General features: G+C 39.2%; 1 protein-coding gene across 2 annotated transcripts in view; it reads left to right on the forward strand.

Moving 5' to 3' along the window:
- Positions 1-1,345: 1,345 nt before the first annotated feature.
- chrm3a (cholinergic receptor, muscarinic 3a) overlaps positions 1,346-20,742 on the forward strand; it is a 97,637-nt gene continuing 78,240 nt past the window's right edge. For both annotated transcript variants that reach the window (XM_014001101.1, XM_014001196.1), the window contains exon 1: positions 1,346-1,550. The gene's annotated coding sequence lies outside the window, so the exon portion shown is untranslated. The remainder of the gene's footprint in view (positions 1,551-20,742) is intronic.

The raw sequence follows: 20,742 nt of genomic DNA on the forward strand, positions 1-20,742 counted from the left end.
GCAGTTTCTGTATATCAGTGGACAGCAGTTACTCTGTTATCTGTGTGTTCATGCAGTTACTGAAGAATCAGACAGTGTGAAATAGCAGGATGGTGAAGCCTGCAAATCAGGATCCTTATAGGAAGTGCAAAATATTAGAGCTTGTTTATATATATATATATATATATATGCATTTGAAGCTTCTAAATAAAAGTTTTCATGTAGAAGATCATGAAAATGAGGAAAATTTACCATACTTTATATTTTGCCATTCTTGTTTTCTCTCTCTGCTTGCGTGAAGTTAACTCTAGAATTAAAACGGAGGTTCTATTAACTCATATTTCCATAAAATATGCAATATTCTTTGAATATGTGCAACCAAAATGAACGTGACCACGACAGCACACTCAACATGAACCCCTCAACATGTACCCAGCTATCATTGCTCCTCACTATTACCATGCATAATTTGTTGTAAGCCCCCACAGACTCGCTGTGCCCACCAGCATCCACGGATGGGAGTGCTTCTTTCACTGGATGCAAACAAACGCTGAAGGGAGAGAACACGCTCAGAGTGTCAGCCAGCCTACAATAAGGATGATGGGAGCGCTCCAGCTGTTCGTGAAAGTCCTATTCATGTCTCCCACCGTGTTCTGTGTTTTCACCATGCATTTGGAACAGGAAGTGTGGTCGGAGGGTCTGCATTGACTCTGAACACGAAGCTCTGAGGTTTCGTTCCACAAGTCCTGCAGCCAGCCATAAATGGCTTCCACATTCCTCCAAGGATCGCCACTTTCTCCTGATTTGTGTTTTTTTTTTAAATATTAAATTAAACCTAAATTACACGTTGCTTTGGATCTGTCATCACACCCTCAGCTTCCACCGCTTTCACCTCGCATTTATTGAAATAAACATGATTTTTCAGCTCTTATTTAACACATTTATAAAAGTTTTGGACCATCTATTTATATGAGTGTGTCTATAAATCCACTTTTTAATCACAGTATTTACACCTATATTGGCTGAATTTTCTGTGCAACATCTAGCCATCCATCCACTTTTCTTAGAATTTAAAAACTGATAAAAAATGCAGTTATAAAAACACATTCAACCATAGATCCATATAAAATAAAACCTTTTAAACTTGATAACAAACATTGTTAAGGTTGTGGTTCAGTCTGTCGCTTAGCTTTCTGAGCTTCTTTCCATCCCCACAGCTTTAACCCATGAATGAATGTGGGCTTTTTATTTGACGGGTGTGCCACCTGCCGGTGCGTCACAGCTCCACTGACCAATCCTGACGCAGTGACTCTCCGTGCGTCCTTGGAGATCCCGCGGTGCTCCTCACATCCCCCCCGCCCAACCCGCGGCTCGGTCACCGTAGCGGCTTCCAAAGCCTTGTTAGTTGAGTCCCGTTAGCGCTTCAGATGTGACTGGATTGGACTGCCGTGCAGCTGTTGAGCCGAACATGGAGAGAAGCCGGGAGAAGTTGGACTGGATTGTGTCGTTTCCCATCCAAAAGAAATCTGATTGAGCTCAGTGTGACCACGCACATCACTGACTGCTATGAGGTAAGAATAAACCAAAACCTAAAAGTTTTTATTTTGCATTTTAAATATCCATTTGAAGCAATCAGCTTGGTCATCTGGTCTGAGAATCGGGTTAAAGCAGCTTTTATTTAATCGGACAGCTGCGCTTTTTTAGAAGTTGTAGAAAAATCTAATAGTGCTCGTGTCTCCAAAGCGATTGTGCTCTATGATTTGTGAGAAATCTAGTTCACTCTTAGTGTTATTAAATTTGATTTTGATTGTTTCATTTACTAAATGCGAGATTGGCAAACAAGTGCTGCTGCTGTCGCTCTCTTCTCATCTTTACGCAGCGGATCTGCTGCCTCTCCAAGTCTGTATTGTGTCTGTCATAAAGTTAATAGAAAACAACAACGACACCAAACATATTATTTGCATTAGTTGAATTTATTAAAGTTATTATTATTATTATTTACCAAAACTGACCATAAGATTCTCCCTTACATCCTCATTTTGTGCCACGGATAAATAGCGTCTTTGCGTAAAAGACTACAAAAAAGAAGAAAAACAATTCCGTCCCTAAATGGGAAGTGGGAAGTTTTCATGAATCGAATGCTTATTTATGAAAGCTCTGGATGGCAATGCAAAGGAATGTGACTAGGGGGTACTTTGACATTGTGCTGCACGACGACAGAGCAGAGAGGGAATGGCATTTGTGCCATGGCACAAATATTTTTCCTCTGGGCTGCAGCTATTCATCATCACGCACGCCACAGGCTGAGCTTGGCATTTCAGTTGTTGTKTATAAACCACAAAGTATCACCGTGATTGTGAACCAATATTTTAGTTTTATGTTTGAATGTGTTGCATAAATCAACACGACCAGTGTGTTATTTGCATCAGAATGTCCACAGAATCCACACTGCAGAACAGGAACACCCAGCTCGGTATCATGGTGAAGTCTGGTGAGGTGAAGCTGGAACGTGTTTAGATGATTAAGACTTTTGCTCTGCCTCCTGTTTGGAGAAATGTAGCTGTAGAAAAGAGACTCGTGGAAGGAAGATGAGAAAGARAGGTGAGCAGCAATTCAGCGTGGAGTGATGAATTGTTGGGGCCCAAGCCAATAATACTTTTTAGGCTTTCTTCGATTTGATGGATAGTTTTAGTTTGGATGATGCTGCTGCCTTATTGATCATAGTTATGACTTTTAGAAATGGACTGTGTGTGGAGGACAGGACACCGACAGCACTGAGGTCTGAATGGCTCCAAGCGGGTTGAAAATGTTTTTGCTTTTCACCTTCTGCTGTGTTTTGTGTGGGTGCTGCTTTAGCAGAGTTGTGCATCTCCTTACACCTATTGTTAAATAATTAAATACAAATTATGTTTTCATAGCTTATTGTTAGAGCAAAGCGTTAAAATTGCTAAACTTTTCCATCCTGCCTCTTCTCCAAATAATTTTTTTTAGCATTCCGATTAAAAAAAGTGCAACAGGCAAATCCGGACACTGACACTTCTTAACTGAATTAAAATTGCAACTGCAACAATTTAAAATAGGTGTTACTGGAGGTAATGCAAGATCCAGACCGAAGCATCAGTGTAACAATACAATCATCGGCCTGTGTGCTTACTGGAACTAGCAGGCTGCATTTAGAGTGGGCAATAGGAGACAGTGATGGGTATTTTACTGGAGTCAGCTGGCCAAACAGACAGGCTAACTCCCCCATTGGGTTTCATTAGAGCTCGTCTTGATGTTTAAGCCTGTTTAATCCACTTTCACAGCCATGCAGAACACAACGCAGCRCAGCTCAGCGTCTATCTTTAGATGACACATGGGCTGAAACTCAAGCTCAAKTATTAAAACAAGRRGACAAAACTCCCAGTAGTTGGCCTTTAAATGCCTCAGCTGRAGAGGCTCTCGGTTTCAAACTTTGTCTGCAGAACTGAAACGGAGAGGCGTTTTCAGCTTCGGATGGAAGGCTGTCAATCATCGTCCGCTCAATTAACATGTCCATAAACAGCTGTGTTTATGCAGCCCTGCGCTGCCTTTCCCGTCTCCTGCTGTTCCTCCTCTAAGCAGACGTGCTGCCGGAGGGTGTGATTACAGTAAAGCCTTATGAGGTGAGTGCCTTGCCTTTATGTCTTTGTCTCCACTTTCTGGGCAGCTACTGTTGTTGTCCCACATTCACGGCGCCTGCTTTGCTTCAGAGACTCGGTGCTGGGAAGACGGAGACGGATTTTTTGTTTTCTGCAGAACGGCAATAAATTTCACACGGCTGTTAATCTTAATACGATGCATCCAAAACAGTTGGATCATTGTTTTCCTGACAYGTAATGCAAAAAATACAACCGAAAAAACCATGCAAGTTCATTTTTATTTGTCACCTATTTCTTTTACTTGGGGAAATTGGTCCTCGTGGATGCAATTCAGGCTTTTATAGCTAATAAATCATGCATCTTAAAATGACATTTATCGTTGCCTGACCTTTACTAGTTGTTGTAGCCTTAGCTGGGGCAGCTTCTTATTGGTAGCAATAAGGTGATCACTTCAGGGCTGTTAATAATACCCTGTGTTTACTTTAGGATATTGTTCATGTTGTGCAAACAGCAGTCCCCACACAAATTAAGAGTCCAAGTGGATTATTGTTTGAGGGTCATTCATTGGGAAGAAAATGAAGAAGTGAATTGGAAGTAAATTGTTCTTCATGTACAGTACTTTCTGGGTGGCTGCACGTTTGGATCTGTTCACTGTAACCATAAAGGTTGCTTCAACCAACAGCTCTCATTCCTGCTACAGATACCAGTATTTGCATAAAGTCTGCTGCCCTCCATTGCAAACTTTGCTTCAAGTTTATTCTGCTTTATTCGGAGCTGTGCCCTGTGTTTACCCAGACCCCCCCCCCCCCCCCCATCTGAATCCATATCAGTCATTGCCTTTCACTCACTCCCACTGCCATAGTTTTCTCACATCGCGTCGTTATTTTATTTTATTTTTTTACTGCTCCCTCGACAAAGCAAACACATTTATGCCCAGTAGATGACTACGACTGCTGTGGCGTGTCTGCCCGTTCTCAGAAAATAAATCAATAACGAGTTCCGCTGTCTGTGAAAGTCCACGGGGATGGATTTATAGTTAAAGAAAGCTGTAAACAGAGGGTGCAAACGTAATAACACGAAGAGTGCAATAAAAAAAAGGAAGTTAATACTAGTTCACTGGTGATTTGCTTTAAGAAATGAAATGTTGGATTTGTTTAACTTAGCCTTAAGACTAATGTACAAATACAGAAAGCCCCGTCGGACAGGCTTTGTTCCGTAAAAGTAAAATCATGTTTTAAGTAAGGGTGAAGTTGGATTTCAGTTGCAATATTTAGCCGCTTCAATAGTTCCTGCTGCTTTAATACCACAAAAACTTTATTTTAACTGTTAAAATTAACAAATTAAAAGCTTTGAATTTGAGGTAAAATGCTCATGAAATTTAATAAACACCCAAAATTATATTCTTAGAGTGTTTATGTATTTTGTGGACAAAACTGTCTTGTTGCGAATACATTTGCACTGGTTTCTTTTTATCATTGCATTGCAGCCTGACTGAGCCTTGAACTTCCCATAATCAGATATTTGTTGCCAGATGTCCTGATTATTTAATTGTTTAACATTCTAAGTCACTAGCTTTATCCAGGATATTACGAATGACTTTGGAGATTAAATCCAAATGCATATTAGGCTTCCCACTCAAAACAAACTGCTGCATTAAGCTCTGAGAGAGAAAAGTTTCTACTAATTAACCCTTTTTAAGAAGCGAATGTGGTTTTAACATCACTGTTCAGCTGTTTTAATAAACTTTGTTGTTACTCTTTCCATTGCCTAAACTAGTCAAACACAGAAGATGAATGCTAGTCTGAACAAACAAAAAGCTTGTACTTAAATACAAAACTGTATATACAGTAAAGCTCTCAGGCTTATTGAAACAGATGTCAGTGATTTTACAAGTGCTGATGTGAACAAACAAATGCTTTACTTAAATAAAAAAAACACATCTTTACTTATTGAATGGACTTTAGGCATTCCTATATGGTTAACAAACTAAAGTAAAAATCAATAAAAAGGAAACTTGTGTCCTGCAGAGGCACAGGTGCTCTGCATGGTATTTAAGCAGTTAGCATCCAGGAATTGGAGAAGTTTCACCTTTTGCTGCAAGATGCAGTGGAATCAGCTAAACCAAAGATAAATAAAATGTAACAGTGTCAATTAAAATCCACCACAGCACTAACTATCCATCCATCACCTGCAAAACATGGCCTATTTTCACACAGTGACGGTGAGAAGTCTCATATTTTGCTGCAGCAGCAGAGCTGTGCCGATTCAGTCAATAAATCCAGTTAAACATGATGAGGGATTTTTATTTAGCTGTCAGCAAAAAAAACAAATGAACACGTTAATAATGGAAATTAGTCCATTCAAACATCCATCTTTTCATTTATTTGTTTTTTTTATAACTGCTAAATCCTGCAGAGTTGCAGGGAGGTGGTGCCTACGTTGATGTATTCATGAGTGCATAAATGCAAAATGCTAAAGTTGTAAACACCCCCCTGCTTACAAGGAAGGAGTGCAATTAATGGAGGTGTGAATTGAGTTGTCATTTGATGGTTTGATAAAATGAAAATCACAGAGTTGTTAACGCACTCTAAACTCTAACTGAACCCCTGTGGATCATTCTGGGCAGAGGCTTGATTAAAATACTAATTAGAAAATATTTACAGCACTTCTTCACTCATTCCCTAGATTTCCAAAGACTTGGCTCAATACCTCACAAATCCACTTTACTGCCCCCCCCCCCCCTTTAATTTGTCACCTTTTGTGTCACTTAATGCGCTCAGGCTCATATATTTATTGGTTCAGCCAGGATGCCTTTTCATTGTCAGCGTGAGATGATTGCAGATGAATTCTGCTAACGTCACAACAAGAATCTCCTTATTTACAACTAAATTGAAAGTGTTTGAAGTCAAATGATTCCACCTCAAAGTGAGATTACACGCTGGCGTGTGATTAGGTTTCTGTCAAAATGAATTTGTGAGAATAAATCGGGTTTTTTAAGTTCTTTTTAGAATTCTACCAGAGAATGTTTTGCACATTAGATCTGAAAGAGATCTGCTGCACTTTTCTCTCTCCCTCCGTTTGTTTGTTTCTGTCAGACAGCCTTTTGCTTTTTCAGCTCATCTGACACATTTCAGCTGAGGTGCATTGTACGGCAGGCAATTGGCTTGAAAGCGGATCCTGTCTGAGGTGAAGCTCAAACACAAATGGTTTAATCATTGCAACTTTCTTCTTTTTTTTTTATTCACATCTTGTTTTGTGGTTTTGTATTGAAGAAAATAAAAAGAGCGTCTTATCTACAGGAGGGTGCATAATGTCAGTTTTACTATGGCTTTTAGCAGCAAAACACAATAACTTCTGACAAAACATAACAGCGAGCTGAGAACACAAGCTCATTTTATAAATGCACTTTAAAAATAATAAAAAGCACATCACAGAAAGCTTTAGCAACCAAAAGACAGCTAAACATATTTTTCTTATTTCTTATTTCACATGAAGTCATGCTCCTTTACCCTAACCTCACCCCAACCTCCATGTCCTCTCTCACTGCATCCACATATCTCCTCTTTGATGCATCGCTAAACTTCCTTCTACCATCTGTCCCTCCTCTGGACATGTCCAAACCATCTTTCTAACATTGTCACTCCATCAACCTGTCCTGTACCTCTGATGTTCTTGTTCCAAATCTTATCCATCCTTGTCCCTCCCAAGGAGAACCTCAACATCTTCAACTCTGCCACTTCCATTCTGCCTCCCGTCTTTCTGTCAGTTCTGTGTTTTCATCAGTTTATGTGCATTTTAAAGTATCACATTAAAAAAAAAAGTTGATGAATTCAAACACCTGACAAAATAGTGTTTGATGTAGCCTGGTTGAAACCAGTAGATGGAAACACACCTAATTCACATAGCTTAGTTTTTTTGCAACACTTTAAATGTTTGATCAAAGTTCACATTACAGTTGGATGGATACATCTCCACACTAGACAATATGGTCTCATTACTCCCTTATAAACCTTTCCTTTGATCTTTGCTGCCACCCTTTTGTCACAAATCAAAGAAGCATCGCAACACTGAGAGCCTATAACAAATATAATTTTAGAAAATACAATGGAAAAGCAAAAAAATGCGGAAAGCATACATTCTAGGATACAACACAAGTAAATCGGCAGAGAGCACAGCAAAACTGAAACCAACCATTTAGAAAGCAAATAACTCATTCTCCCTCAAGTACACAGTTTTTTTTTGTTTGCTAGTCATCACACCTGGCCAGGGTTAGTTAATTACAACCCCAGTGTAAACATCAGGTTTTCACTTGTTCTCTGCCAGATCTTTGTCGTTCCTCTTTCTGTTCAACCATCCCTTCAGATAAAACTGGGACATTTCTTGCTGCACCCTTGGTTTTGTTTTATGTTAGGAAGTTTTGGTACTTTAGTCCTATGTTTGGATTTTTTACCCTTGGTTTCTGACACATTTTAGAAAAAAAATGTTTCAGAAAACAACAAAAACATGGTACAATGAAGACCTATGTTAGAAAATCCACAGCATGATAGCACAGAAACCTATTTCACAGTATTGAGATCTCTTTTTGTTTATTTATGTGTGATGTTTTTCATTTATGATAGTGACTTGAAAAAGTAGATCAAGACATTAAAGAATTGACGTGTGCTGTTTTTCATGGATCGTCTGTTTAATCCTTCAGCAACTTGTCCTCTATCTGTTACCTCAGACACAACATAAGTGGGATCCCCCCCCCCCCCCCCAGCATTTCATCACCTTTTACACAATTAAAACAAAACGAGGGAGCTGATTTTGAACCAAAACTTATCAAAAAACACCTTGAGGAGCAGCATGTGGCAGAACAGGGACTGAACGAGCTCTAGTGGGATGATTATAACTGTGGATGCGAAACAAGGCTACTTTCAGAGTGGACACACTATGTCACAGTTTTCAAAGGTTGAGCATTTTTATAGGGATTTAAAGCTGCTGACGGGTCACTGTGCCAACTTATTTCAGCTGTGCCTTGTTATCGCCGTAACGTTTAGGCTTCAGATTCTTGAGGAAAAGTTTGTCGACTCTATGTTCTGCGTTTTAAAATCCATTGTCAGTTTGATCGAGTTTGGGTTTTGTGACCGCATGTAGTCATGATGACACGTGGTTATAAACAATATTATGGATTATTAAAACATCTTATGTCTCGAGTGCAATCACGGCGTAAATGTTTATCTTGAGCCACTCGCATTAGTTGCGTTGGTGTGGCTGTTCGGAACAACATCTGTTCTTATTTGTCCCAGACGTTAGCAGATGCTGCAGTCGTGCTCTTGAGGACCAAACATTGATCTTTAAAGTTGCAGTTTGGATTGTCAGTTGTTAACACAGCTTTTTTAAATTGTGATTAATTCACAGTTTATTTTTTTCTAAACCAAGTATATTTGTTCTACCTGCACAGTCAGTGATGCTTGAAGGTTGCTTTTAATCGTATCACAGCGTCATCACCTTCCCACAGTCAGAGTTAGAGTGACACATTCAAAGCAAAGTGAATCAAACAACTCCACTTGTGGTTTAAAGCTCTTGATTTTATCCCCCTGGAGCAGGCGTGAACACGACAATTTGCAGTTCTTAAAGGGAGTTCATCAAAACACCTTTTTTTGGAGTAATTCTCACTCCGCAGTTTGACTGACATTAAGGGAAGGAACAGGGACTTGTGAAATTTACACCAATCTTGGAGAAAATGTAGAGCAAGCCTTCTGGCAAAACTTTGCGGAGGAAAAACGAATCTAAGCCAGCAGGACCCTCAGCCTCCAGGCACATGACATTTACATGAGTCGAAAGCAACACAAGGGGATGGAAATAATTTTTCTCCAATTTTCTATCTTGCTGAGTGCCTACAGAGATATTTGGGTCAATACGTTGCCTATTTATGCAGCACAGTTGGGTGCGCTTATTGAACAGGGTGAAAACTGAGAACTAAATTAGACAAGAGGGACACAGATGTGCACGCTGCTCCTGGGGGGAACAAAAGTGTCTTGTTTTGTATATTAGTTACAAGGAAACAGTGTCTCATCACAACAGGGAAGACTAAGAAAGCCATTTTTGGTTTGTTAAGAAAAAACACACACACACACATACAGTATATATATTTTTTTTTCTCAGAATTCTGAGAAATATTATATTAGAATAAAATTGTTCTTTCTGTGGCCTGAACCCAAACCTTAACAATAACAGCAAAAACAAATTAAAATCCAGTATTCTTACAAATTCCTAAACCTTTAATAAAGACAAAAGATAGTTCAAGAACGTTATACAAACTGACTGTTTTGATTTAGTTTCTTGAGTCAGACATCCTTGACTTGTTGAGTGAATTCCAGCTCCCTCATCTGCTGGTATTTCCACACCTCCTTGTTATGTGGATGAAGTGGTGTAAATCTTCAACACGTCTGCAGGGATTACCTACAATTAGCTAAAGGATAATAATCTGAAGATCATCACAGGAATGTGAGTTGGCCTAAAATGAGAGCTTTGCTGGAGTAGTGGAATGACAAGCACCACAGAAGTACTTTTTGGAACCAAACGTCTGTGTTTGTCCACATCACCTGTCCAAAGCCAGTCAAAGCAGCTTTATCAACGAAAAGTATGAGATTTTCATGAGATGTTTAGAGCAGAATAAACAGTTTTGCTGGAATGTATAGATTTGGTGAAGGCCTCTAAACTTAGAGTGCATTAACTATAGTGGTGTCTTTGTGATGAGGACCAGGCCAAAAGCAAAAATAAAGAATGGATGGAATTGCCTGGCATGTCTCCACACAAAGGTTTTTTTGGCAGAGTAGTGTTAGCAGTTAAAAAAAAAGAGGACCTGTTTATTGGCTTGGTACCCTCTGTGACTTTTTGAAATGTAATCATAACCCAAACTGAGCTTATTTATTGCATACACAAGCAACACACTGAGGTTACGGGAGCTTTGTTATTGAATAGTATTTAGCAGCTAAAAATACAGCATTAGCATGAAAATACAAAGGTTAAGTCAGCTTCATTTATCAGTCTGGATTCTCGGCACGAGTTCAGCTCAAATCTCTGCAAATGAAAGTGGCAAACAAGAGAAGACTGAGGACAACATAGGCCCATGTTGTGGAGGTGTAAATGTGTTTGCAGGGGTTTGCAGCGAGGTGCCAGTTTAGTTTGAGTTGGAGAATTTTGTGGATTCAAACAAACCTGGGATGAAGGAGCGCAGCTGTCTTTGTATTCGTAAAGATTAGGGGGAGCAAAACAGATTTGTTCGTGTTTCTCAGCATGAATTTATGTCTGCAGTTGTGTCTTTTCGGGCTTTACCTTTCACTGTTCACACTTTCTTTCATTGTGTTTTATTTACACTAGGCTTTTGATCTGGACCAGATTTAAACTCGCATATAAGATGACCTATACCATAAATTTCAACCCCAGCATTCCTTGAAGAAATTTATAACACTAGCCACCTTTTATTCTAGAGATTTAGATAGGAAATAAATACAGCTCATTGGGCCTCATGCAAGAACCGTTCGTACGCACAGATTTGTTCTTAAATTGTGCGTACGAGTGATTTAGGAGAATTTGTGGCATTCACCAATGTTTTCGTATTCTAAGATTTTTTTCAGATACGAACAAAATTTACGAGTGGTCCAGACCTGTCGTACATTTTACGAGCAGTCAGTCTGCTGTTTTCCAGACGGGTTTTCTTCACTAATAACTTTATATTTCGTTAGTTTGAAGATATTTTGAGTTGAAAATAAATCACACTCCATAATTATGTTGACAATAGGCTATTCTGCTTGAATTAGAGTTATAATTTTAAATGTAATAATTTAGACTAACAATATAAATTGTCCGTTCGTCCGTTTTCCGCCGCTTATCCGGGATCAGGTCTCGGTGGCAGCAGCAAAGAGACCCCGCTCTCACCAGCGACACCCTCCAGCTCGTCCTGGGGGACTCAAGACGTTCCCAGGTCAGAGGGGATATATGATCAAGTCCAGGATTTTCTCCAAAGTGCCAGACTTATTTTGAAAACATTTTAAAATGCTTATTTCAGACCCGCATCTGAGACCACCTGCGCCGCGCCGCGGCTTCTGAATAAATGAAAATGATTTAACACAGGGGCGGCACGGTGGCTCAGTTGGTAGAGCTGATGCCTCTCAGCAAGAAGGTCACCGGTTCAAATCCCGGTCTGGGGACCTTTCTGGGTAGAGTTTGCATGTTCTCTCCGTGCATGCGTGGGTTCTCTCCGGGTACTCCGGCTTCCTCCCACAGACCAAAAACATGACTGTTAGGTTAATTGATAACTCTAAATTGTCCCTATGTGTGAGTGAGAGAGTGAATGGTTGTTTGTCTCGTTTGTCTCTATGTGTGGCCCTGTGATGGACTTGCGACCTGTCCAGGGTGTACCCCGCCCCTCGCACTGTGACTGCTGGATATGGGCACCAGTGACCCACGCAACCCTGAAAAGGAAGAAGCGTGTACAGAAAATGGATGGATGGATGGATGGATTTAACACAGTTGTTTATACTTTTAGCAGCTCTTTTTATCCCACAGCTGACCTGCTAAAAATGTCAAGATTTTCTTTTCTGGATCTCTGACAGCAGGACTTCAATCTCTGAACTCGTAAAGTTTTTATTTTTTCAGTTTTCGCTGTCATTTTTCATGAATGAACGCTTGTATCTGAGGTAGGAAACATAGCCTTATATGGTGTTTTTGGGGTGGTAATTATGCTAATCTCCTCTCGCGTGCACGAGCAGCTGGATAGAACAGGTGGAATTTACGCAGCTCATTTACACCCTTTTCATGAAGATAGAAGAGTTTGTTGAATCTGACGTGACATGTTCGTACGAACCCTTTGTACGAACAAAAGTAAGAGAAATTTAGGAGAAGAATACGAACATGTTCTTGCATGAGGCCCAATGTTCTTATGTTTTGCTGATTATTACTAAATGTTAAAGCGCCAATATTGTGTTTCTCAGGCACATAGTTCAATTTTATACCACGGTAAAGTACCAATGTCACCTTCAGTTGTTACTAAAATGCTGTTTTTTTGTATAAGTCAAAAATAAATTTGACTTCACATCATAGCCATTTCTAAATGCCTTGAAATTGATTTCTGTCTCCTTAAGAACTTCCTACCGTTTCTGTCATGCCCATTGTTTTTACAACCTGTAGCATTGTAGCCTATTTAGTTGTAATAATAATAAAAAAGCAGTAACATTATGCAGTATCAGATTTGGAAAATGGCAACTCAGGAAACAATCGAACCTTACCATTGGACCAGGAAAGTACATTTCCTGAAGAAGCGGAGCGAGTAGAGAGACTCTGTAGAGTATAGAGAGAGCTGAAACAAAAGGCAGAGCTCTTGGTTTACCCGTCGATCTATGTTCCTAACCTCATCTTTGGTCACGAGCTTTGGGTAGTGACCGAAAGAACGAGATCGCGGATACAAGTGGCAGAGAAGAGTTTCCTCCTCAGGGTGTCTGGGCTCTCCCTTAGAGATAGGATGAGAAGCTCAGTCACCTAGGAGGGACTCAGAGAAGAGCCGCTGCTCCTCCACATCGAGAGGAGCCAGTTGAGGTGGCTCGGGCATCTGGTTAGGATGACTCCTTGATGCCTCCCTAGTGAGGTGTTCCGGGCACGTCCCACTGGGAGGAGGCCAGAGGAAGACCCAGGACACGCTGGAGGGACTATGTTTCTCGGCTGGAAATGCTTTGGGATTCGCCCAGACGAGCTGGCCCAAGTGGTCGGAGAGAGGGAAGTCTGGGTCTCTCAGCTCAGGCTGCTGCCCCCGCGACCCGATCCCAGATAAGCRGAAGAAAAGGAATTGATATTTAGTTTAAACGTTGAAGTCTACATTTGAGTATTTCAAAATGGAATGCAATCTTTGCTGTTGCTGCTGGGCTAAAGTTAGATATCATCATCCTGAGACATTAGCAACCCCTAGTGCTCCAACAGCTAACGCTTCCCTACAAGACATCAAACTTGCAGTTGCGGATGATGTCTGAGCTGCAATTCAAACTGCTGGACCACATTTATCATCCATATTGTTTTCAATAAACACATTTTGATTTYAGATTTTAAATACTATCTTCAGCAGTGTTAGAAACGTTAGCAGAGGTTAGTGTTAGCTAACCAGTATGATGTCATCACCCTGCAACAAAGCGTCAATGCTAACAGCTGCTAACGYTTCTGAAGATGGTATTTAAAATCTAAATGTGTTGTAGTGGAAAAGTCTRAACATTCAGAAAGAGAGAAAATTATGCAAAATGTGTTTGTGACATTTTCTAACATTTAATTTTATGTAATGATTTATAAAAAACATTTAAAAAATAACTCAAACGCGATGTGAACAAAAAGGAAGGCCCTCTRTTCCTGCTAATATTCAAGTCAAATGAAACAAATGTTGTTGGACATAAAAAAAATCAAACAGATTGGCTTCTACATCCTTTAAAAAAATCTAGACACCAAGATCGAAGAGGACACAAATCAACAGCAAAGCGTATTGATGWGTTCCTACTAATCTTTTCAAGTCTTTTGTTGATGTCCATCTCTGTGGGTAAATCTCTCTGTGTWTCTGTCTTTATTTTGCCAGGATTTTTAGGAATTCCGTGTTTACTTGTGTTTAAATTCCTCATCTTTCTTTGTTGTGTCTCATAGTTTATCTGTCTGAAGCTGTTTCGAGTGTATTGGCCATCACTTATTATGTTTGTTTGTGTTTCTGTGGCTGTAGAAAAGTTGCTAAATTCACAGTAGTTGCACTGAGTGTCAATGTAGCTATTTATAACCTGCCGCCAACAGGTGTGAATTAATATTTTTGCTTGTGTTTTGAGTATTCTTGTTAATTTATTTTGAATTATTGGAACAATTTTGGAGAATTTCATTCTGTTTCTTATTATTTKTCATTATCTCAAGATGATTTGTTTGTCCCCTCAGCTCATTTCAGCTTCATTACATTGTGCCAATTCACAATAAAACTCATCTTGGGACATACAAAAGGCAAACGAGTATAATTCAAATCTAATAACATGCAATCTAGGTCACACTTTTTTTTGACAAAAACAAATGATTGACGGCTCCATCTTTAGCCACAGTCCTCAGTCTTTTTGACTTATTTCACAAACGCACACGACTGAATTCTTATTGGATAAACCGCTTTCGTATGTAGCCACTGAGATGCCCCGACTGCAAGTAACAAACACGGCTTTAACCAGAGCAATTAATCTTTCTCCACGGAAAAGCTCACAAAATAATTACATTTTAATTTTCAGCCTAATGTATACAAAAGCCTTCAATGTGAGTGACATCTTCACTGAAAGATCGCAATACAAGTGKTGAGTGTAACAATAAAGAGCTTTGAGCTGGTGGGATCTGTTGTTCCTGTTTAATTATTTTTTMTTACAAACTCTACATAATTTGGCGACCCTTCAATAAGCTCTATTTTTTATGGCTCTGCCACCTTTTTGTGTTCTGTCCTTGTCRTTCAGGTTTTTAAAAGAAAACAACACTTTTTTTGAAAGATTAGTCCCAGCAAAGCTCTTAATCTCATTAAATTCCATTTGAACAGAGTTTGTAGTTGTCTGCCTCCGTTTCCATACGCTCCTACCTTTACAGAAGCAACATCCTGCTTAATCCTCAGCAGGCGAGAACCACCAGGGAAGGGAAATGACCCCGCGACTTCTCTGTTGTATCTGTTTATTATTTGAACATTAAGCATCAGGATCTAACGGAAAACAATATGTTAACAATGATAGACTGTTCTTTAGAGAGCAAGGGGGGAAAAAAAGAAACACCGTGAGTCATTTTCCTGGTTTAGTAATTACCCACTTTTATCGTATCTCCATTTTGGCAGCAGGTTTAAGCACAGCTCTTTGCTCTCCATATATCATAATCAGGATGTGGCAGAGGTTATTTTTATTGTTCTCAATCCAGTGTTTTGGCTCCTTAATTCCATGCTTAGTTTCCGAGCACTATCTGGTGTTAATGTCAAGAACGTTAATCACATTACTGCCAAGCGCATGTGTTTTAATTGTGGCTCAGTGTAGTTGGGGTTTCAACCGCTTGGATGAAATGCTTCATCAGTGAACTGAAACGTTAGCGGTGCAAGAATACTGATGAAAACTACTAGACAGATGAAATTCCTCAACTTCTGTGCTCTGATTTGCAACGTGAACCTGGATTTATTTGTCTTCCTGTTGAATGTGTCTCGGAGCAGCTGAGGGGTAAAATGAGGCATCTGCCAAAATGCTTAAGACACAGTTCTGTTCTAATAAGGTTATTTAATCGTAACAAATTATCTGGACAGATGTTTTAGGTGCAGATGTTTACTTCCACTAAGTCCTAATCACTGTTTGATGAGCATCTTTGTTACTTAAAAGAGTTGTTTTTTTTTAATGGAAGTGAAACAGACTCTGCAGGCACCCTGTTTGCATTGTGATATGCTTTTCATCATCTCGGCAAAATAAGATCCGACTCGTGGAAACACTGGAACAACACAAAGCAGTGCTAATTTGTTCTGCTGGGTTTGTGCACTGTAGCTTCAGCTTCTCTAAAATGCCCTATAATGAAACAAAGTTATTGACTGTTTGTTATAGAGACAGGGAGACTTCCAAAATCCTGCAGGCTTTTTGTAAGAAAAAAGGACTCAAACAACCATGAACAAAATAAAATGAAAAGAAAAAAATGAATCCGAAAGAGACATTTTCCCCGCCCTCTGAAGCTGAAGGTTCCTTCTTTTTCTACTAGAAAACAAATATGAAAGCTTAACTTTTCCCAAAGCACAAACATTTCCTGTTACCTTGTGCTGCCTGTTTATAATTCCCTGCCGTTCCAGCTATGAGCTTTACGCCTTCAAGAAAACATAGCATCGGAAAAATGCTCAAATTCCCCTTTCTGATAATATGTTACACTTGATGTTTGGAAAGTATGAAAAGAATGGCTTTAATGGCTTCAAATCGTTCCTGAGTTTGGTCATTGGGAGATATTTTTAGGAGCTGCTTTAATAAATCGCCTACCGTTTTTCTTTTTGTTTACAACTGTTGTGATTTCTTGAGTTAGTCCAGGTCTGGATGTCTGAGACTATCCCGATGACTCCACTGGAATGAAATAAGCTCCTCATCTTTTAATATTCACTGGATTTATTTGCTTGCTGAGTAATAGGGCTTGTTTTTTGTTTCTTTTTTTTTTTTGTACATTTACCAGCACCCATTCGCATTGCTTTGTTTGACGTCTGCGTCTAATTTATCTTGCTTGCATGCTTTGCATTGATTAGCCTCCCCCACCCCCAGCTTTCACCCCTCACAGACCCTTGCTGTCATTACCAGAGCCATGTCACTGTGATTGTACGGGTGTTTTCATATTCGCTGCAATCAGTCAGTGACAGTGACAGCACACGGCTCAACCTTACGGAACACTTGTCTAAACACTGAGGTCATTCAACTTCTGCTTGTCTTTCATCCATCAGGAAGACATTTTCGGCTCGCTCCACACTCAAGAAGCCTTTAGCATGCCCGTCTGAATAAAACAATTTATGCACAAGTTTTAGGACTGAACCACGGGTGTAATTTGTCTGGGGGGTTAGGGATGTTATGACCCCCACAGTTTGATCCAGTCAATAAAACCCCTCCACTAAAATCATTTGCTCCAACACAACCATGATTTAAATGGTTACGGTATTTATTTAAATATAATACGTAAAATTAAATCCATAAAATCATCCATAAAGTTGGGGGGTAGTACTATAATCTGATAAATATTTTTACTTATTTATTTTAACTGAAATATCGGCTTAATAAATGCCTGAGTCCGGAAATGAGATCACGACGTAAAAAAGCAGTTGAAACGAGCTTACCTCTGACACTCCTTCGTGCCTCAGAGCGAGATAGTAACAGATCCAGGTAGATGACATGATGTGAAAAAAAAGAAAGAAAAAAAGGCAGTCCTGCACCTTAGTAATGATAACGAACTAATGACATTATCGTGTGACCAGGCCGCTCCTCGAACAACAACAAACACATGTTCATCTGTAATGGCTGCCACCTATCGGCGTTCTGAAAAAGTTTGTATCCGTGAAAAAATGTTTCCCCACCAGAGGGGGCGCTCGCGAGTTGGAAGTAATCTGCTTTTCCCCACAAGATGGCCCAAATCACGTGTCTCTGATTTTTTGTGTTAGCGCATCCTGGTGGATTATGTGTTAAAAATGCCAGAATTCATATGATGCTGCTACAAAGCTCAAAATCATGGTTTGCTGACATATATTTGATGTCAAAATACCTTTTAATACATTTGTTGTTAAAATAAAATGAATAGTCCAATGATCATTTTACTGATATGTATAAAGACTGCAAAGGCTGAAAAATCTTGAGGTCTGAATGAAATTGGAGGTAGTTTGAGGATTAAAATTTTTATGCTTTTTAAGCTAAAAAAAAGTGGGGGGGTTGTATTATACATGAGATCGTATTATACACGAATAAATACTGTAATTACACAGTTGCACAGCACCAAAATGTACTCTTGGAAAATTGTTGTAAAATGCACAATTAAAATTTAAAATATTTGTTACTGTTGTAAAAAAAATAAGGGAAAAAGATTAGCCTTTTATTAATTGTTGAACTGATTTGTAACAGAAAAGTTAAATACAAAGAAAACAGGAAATCACAGTAAAAGCCTTACATTTTATTTTAACCACAAAATATCCTGTATCATATTTTACAAAAGTAAAAGACTCAACAAATAAATTTAGGCAGACACCCTACACACCCTCCCACCTCTTCCCCCATGGTAAACATAAAGTTACGCCCTTGTAAAGAACACTTTTATAACTACCACCAAAAACAAATTTTCTGTACATTAGTCATTGAAATAAGGCTTTCTAGAAAATATTTAGAATTTCTATCCCTTCCTTTGAATAGCTAAAACTGATCCTTGTTGCTTATATTTCTACCTGCTGAAACACGAACCAGGGAAAGAACAATTCAAAACTTTTGTGCATTTGCTGCTGATTTCACTCTGTTATGAGTTTCTGTCTGATGAAGAGATAAAGCAGCACACACTGAAATAAATTTTAAGTGTGAAACTTGAACCAACCCTTTTAGGGATCAAATACAAAATAAGGGTTAGATGAGGGTAGAAGTCAAATGCAAACTAATAAGAAAAATAGGCGATCTGTGAACTTGAGTCTCCCTCAAACAAAGAGGAGAGAAGCAAAACTAATTTGTGATGCTCGGCTGAATTTACAGCCTTTAGGGGGACCTGTACACTTGGGAGATTAAGTGGTTTGTATTCTTGCATGTGTGGACTGTCTACAAGCTTTTGTTTTATTTGTAAGCAAAGAGTTCTGAAGCAAAAAAAAATGTGTCTTGTTTCAGTAGCAAACTCATCCCAAACCCCATTCCGAATAAATTATCAGCATTTTATGATGGAATATACATGTTTACCACATTCTGCAGCTGTGCAGTTCTCTCCACATTTATCCCACATGAGAAAAATATTCCTGGGAAGGTTTGTTAAAATTTCATGAGGTCCTCTTAAGCATCAAATATCCTGCATATTCTCTACAATCAGGTTTGGTTCCAAAGTTATTCTTGATCTTTTATACCTCTGCACGTATGGCGAGGCTGAAACTTGCAGCAAAAGCACAGGCGTCTGGTTATAATGAAAAGAAAATAGAAAATGTATTTAGCCTCAGGCTGAACATTTGTAAACCACATTTATAATGAACAATTTTGAGAGTTGAAGTTTTGCGGTTTCTGCTTTGAAGTCAAAATCTAAGCAGAAAATACTGTTTATATATTTTTAAAAGTCTTGTTTTCTTATTTTTTTTTTTATTTTTTTTTTTGTCTATTTCGAACCGGTGCTGGTTTTACATTTTTCCATAAGGGTATCGGAATATTTTTTCAACAGATAAACAGCTGTCGTGGTTGGAGCTGCGTGTATGTGTAAATCCATTTTGCTCCATCGCTAGCTTACTGTTTTCCTACACTGGGTGTAATGAATCATTAATTTGCTGCTGTCACTTGCAGCCCACAGTCACTCTGAGCAGAATTAACTTGGATCCGGCAGAGCAGAAAGCAGCACAGACAAGGAGCAATACAAGTTCCTCTGCATAATGTTTTGGTTGAAACAGGAAACCCAAAAATCTGTTTTGCAGCAGAATTTTTAAAAAGGGTGTTGCACTGCTCTAATTCTTACAAAATGGGGTTTTGTTTAGATTTTTTTATTGTCTTGTTTTCCATTTTTGTCCAACTTTCTGTTCTGCAGGTGTTTTAAAGTGATTTCAATTTGTATCATGCCTCTTTTTTCCAGTTGCCCCAGGCTAGATAGGAGATTTTGATGCTGAGCTGTCCACATTTTGAGTAGAAAATAAGTAAAAGTTGTTTTCTTTTTTGGTGATGCATTTGACTCATTTGCTCAGGATTCTAGAAACTTGTATTTACTACTCATACCCAGTTCCTCACTTTAAAAACGGTTAAAGGGGCAATATCATGTAAAATCAACTTTTCAATCAATTTTTTGAGTTTTATATCATGTTATAATGTTATACTCTCATAAAAAATACATGCCCAAAGCCTTGCTCTGACTCATTCATGCATGTTTGAGAAATCCTGCAGCGTTTTTAGGAAGCCATGCTGAGGAGCAAAACAACAGGTGGGGACCAGGAACACCTTTTGGTACCAGGAACGCCCCTGGGTCGTGTCTTTAGGCAGAACTGCCTCATCACAGAGCACACCTCCCCACCCCCACCCACACACCCCGCCCATGATTCCTGCAGGCAGTAACAGACCGAAACTGAAAGTGAAACTTAAGCTGTCTGCTGAGATCCACTACTTCTGACTCAGTGGAGGTCTTTTCAGATTCAAAATACCTTTGCGGAAATGTTTTTTCAGATGCCAAGTAAACTGCATCAAAGTGCATCATAGTGCATGCACGAACCCCCCACCCGACCAACCGAAATTTTTTTTTTGGATGGGATAACCCTAACAGACCAACCGAAATTGACGGGGCAGAAACAGAAGGAGGTTCTTAAAGAGACAGAGGCCAATTTCAAGGCGTTTAGAAGAGGAAGTGATGAGAAGATAAGTTTATTTTCTATTTAAACATAAAAACAGCATTTTAATAACAACTAAAGGTGTCATAGATACTTTAT

The sequence above is a fragment of the Austrofundulus limnaeus genome, unplaced genomic scaffold (assembly GCF_001266775.1).
Source record: "Austrofundulus limnaeus strain Quisiro unplaced genomic scaffold, Austrofundulus_limnaeus-1.0 Scaffold0, whole genome shotgun sequence".
NCBI lineage: Eukaryota > Metazoa > Chordata > Actinopteri > Cyprinodontiformes > Rivulidae > Austrofundulus > Austrofundulus limnaeus.